The sequence below is a fragment of the Penaeus monodon genome, chromosome 18 (genome assembly GCF_015228065.2).
Source record: "Penaeus monodon isolate SGIC_2016 chromosome 18, NSTDA_Pmon_1, whole genome shotgun sequence".
Classification (NCBI taxonomy): Eukaryota; Metazoa; Arthropoda; class Malacostraca; order Decapoda; family Penaeidae; genus Penaeus; species Penaeus monodon.
This window is the reverse complement of record NC_051403.1, coordinates 28,897,431-28,902,055: the sequence shown is the minus strand read 5'-3', so window position 1 is coordinate 28,902,055 and position 4,625 is coordinate 28,897,431.

Sequence of the window (4,625 nt, the reverse complement as noted above, 5' to 3'; positions counted from 1 at the left end):
CACAGGTCTCCTCCACCAGGGTTGTCCTCGCAGAGACTGACAACCTGATGGGCAGGGGTCGTCCACAGGGAGTGAGCTCGGGTGGCCATATTAGCCTGAGTTGGCGATCCCGGATTATGCAAGTAACAGGTCCCCATCAGTCTCACGGTGTAACCGCCGGTTGACACATGGTCCCTGCCAACCTGTACCCCATGATCCGTCGAAGGGACTTGTTCAAAAGGCAATATCAAGGCGAGACTCCAAGACACTGATAACGTCCAGGTTTCGCTTTCATGAGCAAAACTGGCAGTATCACGGCCTTGAAGACACGCAGCTTGGTTTTTTGGTCCTTCTGCATAGGGTAACCGACATCTCCAACCCGCTCTTGTTGATCAGATTTCCATGGCTCCTGTTGCCAGACCAATCCGTCTACTGACTTCCTGGTCTTGACAACCCAGAAATATGGACTACGCTACTAGGCATGTAAAACTTTCTGTAACTTCCAACATCCTCCCCGCAAATCATGGACCAACTGAACGGTTCCCCTAACAGGCCCCAAGTCCTGAATCTGGTCTTGTTCCAGGAGACCTCTAGGCCTAGGGCTTCACCCTCATTGCTAACTGCTCAAGAGCCGCCACAATGACTCCCAAGGACCTGCAGATAGGATGGCAACATCGTCGGCAAAGTCAGTTCTGAGACCTTACTGATTGCCTAGTGTTTGCTCCACACTGACGTTTGGCTCGTGCTCTGTCCCATTAATCCAGTCCATACAAAGTGTTGAAAAAGTGTTGGTGCAAGGACACAGCCTTGCCGCACCCTTTACTGAATTAACAGGAAAGAAGTTCGACATATACCCCCGCCCACTTTACAGCAATTTCAGTACCTAGTATAGAGGCGTGCTATCAGGCCAATATCTGTGTCGGAAATTACCCCTGAGCCTCAGGCATTCTCCCATAGCGATTCCCGATGCACCGAGTCCAACACGCATTCTTGAGATCGATTAGGCTGCAAGCAGCCCACGACCAAACTCATGAATCGCTATTATCACGGTCTATCGTGACTTGCCAGGAGTAATCCAGACTTACTCCAGTCTCTGGTGCCTCAGTAAGTGGTTGCGGATCCTTTCAGAAGATTGGGCGAGAACCTTGCCTGGTATGCTGAGGCAGTGTAATACCACGGTAGTTTCTAAAATCCCAACGCTCCCCTTTCCCCTTCCATAGATGGATGACCCACACCCTCAGCAGGTCAGGGGAATGGTCCATTAGACTGCCAGATGGCAGTCAGGAAACTGGTATCAGGCCACGCGCCTAGTGGCAACCACCCCCAGCCTTTAGCAGTTCCAAGCAGGATATCACATATGCCTGCAGCTTTCCCACTCATTCAGCTTGGAAATCGACAGCCTAACCCTTTTAGGGAGGGGTTCCTCGCTGATTGGTGGATCCAGGGCACAGGCACTGAGAACATCGCTTGCATCAAGTTAACTATTGGAGGGTCTACCTGGTACAATGTTCACAAATGAAAACATGATCTGAGACGATCCGTCCATCCGCTGATCGGACTGCAGTCATCTGTAAGGAGGGCTTAGAGTTCAGTTTTCTCAGGGCTTGGTAGGCAGAGGCAAAGTCATTTACCAAAGAAATGGCGCTTCGATCTCCTCAGCAAAGATTCCTGATGAACTGTTCCTTGTCCCTTCTCAGCATGTCCTACCCTACGCACCAATGGAACGACGCAAAACTTGATTCCCATTCAGACCGGCCTTGCGACGCGCTTTCAAGTGGCCTCAATGTCTCCAGGGAGATGGAATTCTGTTGCTCCCTTGGGCGTACGCCATGGACTCCTGAGCTGCTTCGAGTGTTTACACGCTGAAGAACTCCACAGAGCAACTTGGTCTGTCAGGTTTTGGGTTCTGTCAATCGTTCAGAGACTGCATGCGAAACCCACGGGCACACTCCTCCTCCCTTAGTCTGTCCTAGGTGAAAAACACCTTAGGTGTGGCCACTGGATGTGACGGGAGTTTTTGAATGGACCCGCAGGGTAAGCCACAACCAGCCCTATTCTGCCGGTGGCCACAGAACCTCGGCACTCCTCCGGTAAACCCTGCAGTTCTGGAGATCCTCCATCGCTTTGCTAACAAGAATGTGGTCATCTCCTGGCCACTGTAAATCCTATCGCTGTACCATGTCCCAACGATGCAGGTTTGGAGCGCTGTAATTACAGGAGCCAGACATCCTACATTTGTTTCTGGACCAAGCAAAGTCCCGATAAGGAGGCCTATTCTCGCTGCTGGGATCAGCTCCCCAGCCATGAGGGCCGACAGACATCTCGTAGCCAGCTCAGTCACAGCCGGATGACCGCATTGAAGTCACCCAGAACAATGCGAATATCTAGCTGGGGGCAATTGCCTGCCACAGATCGAGTTTTTGCGGAGAACGCCGTTTCCACAGTCAGTTTTATATATGCTCGGTAGGAGCGATACAGCAATAAGAGACATGAATCAAAAGCATGCTTAGTCTCAATGCCCTAGTTATACTCCAACCATCCGGTGTCCACTCAACTACTGAGGGCTGAAGTCGACTGGAGATGGCTATGGCTACACCCTGGAGGTGTGACAATCGCTGCAGCCGACCAGTAAGTAGGTGTACCACCCTCACTGATCGGCCGCTACCAGGTCCCTTCTCACCTCTTAAGGCAGCCACCTCACTCCCCGTCGCCTCAATTCCCGCAAATAGCAAGGTAACTGCTCATCCTGCGCAAGGACCGGATGTTCCAAGCGCCTACCCGGAAAGCACGCCTGAGATTAAGGTCCTCGTCGGCTGGTCACTCCGGGTGGCCCTCCACCTATATATCTATATAGATATATATATATATAATATATATATATATAGTATATATATATATACATACACACACTCACCACACACACACAACACACACACACACACACAGCCCACCCTACACCACACACACACACACACCCACACACACACACACACCACACACCACACACACCTATTTGTGTGTGAGTGAGTTGTTGTGTGCTCTTCTATATATATATATATATATATAAATATATATATAATGTATATTCTTTATCTATGTATATATATTATATATACATTATGTATATTATATAAATGTGGTATTTTCATATATATATATATATATATATATATATCATATATATATATATAAATATATATATATATAACACATAAATATGTGTGTCTGTATAACATAATAATAATATATATATGAATATATATACATATATATACTCACACATTTAAATTATACATTAAATTTACCACACACACACACACACCACACACACCACATATATTATATTATATAATATATAATATCTATATATATAATAATATATATATATATATATATATATATGGTATGTATTGATAAATATATATACTAAATACATATATATATATATATATATAATTATATAATATATATATATATATATATATATATATTTAGATATATATGTAAATTAAATATATGGTAACAAATACATATATATAATAATAATATATGTATATATATATATATATTTATATATAGATATATATAGATATATATATATATTATATATATATATATAATATATATATATTATATATCATATATATATATATATAATGTTATGTGTGTGGTTTTTGTCATGTTGAACAAATGTAAGAAAAAGTGTAAATGAGAATGAATATCTTCACATACAAGAGATGTACTAGACCGGTTTCGATTTTATCTTCGCTCAGAAATACATACAACGAAATTACAGGGATATATATATATATATAATATATATTATATTAATATATATCTATATATATATATATGTATGTATGTATTGTTGTGTATATATATATATATAGAGAAATAATATATATATATATATATATATATATATATATATATATATATATATATATATATATATATATATCAGGCATGAGCTGACGCAACGCTTGACGACTGTGACCTCCCATTCGTTGTCCACATAATTTCTGCCGCGACCTTGGATAGTTTGAATCAGACCGATGCTGTGTTGACATTGTTCTCCGTCGCGATCTATGCAGCTTCCATAATCTTTCTTTTCAGTTTGTTCAGTCCTCCATCGACTACTTCTGCTTCCTTGCAGTTCGATAGATGTCCAGCTTCATCTATATGTACCACCCTGGCGTTGAAAGTCCTATGGTGACGGATGTCAGCTCGATGTTCGCTGATCCTGGTGCTGAAACCGCGGTCTGTTTCACCAAAGCAAGTTATATCGCAATTACTGCAGGGTATGCGATATAGAGCATGTTAGGTTGCTTCCGGGCTGTTTCCTGTCTCGTATTATATTTTTTTACCGGATGTGCTGGCGATTCTCACAGTACTACCGAAGTATCTGCTGATCGCCTGAGATGTGTTACATGGCGGTAATATGAGAAAATCATTAGAAGAGGGGCGAGTAAATTCTCCGCCTTCTTTCTGAGGTTTAGCAGGAAGCGTCTGGGATATTTATGTGTCATGAAAGAATTAATTACATAGGCAGCCTCATTCTCAAGAAATTAAGGGCTGCAGATCCTCGGTGCTCTGAGAAAGAAGCCAATTACAACACCAGATTTTGTTTTGTTACTGTGGGCAGA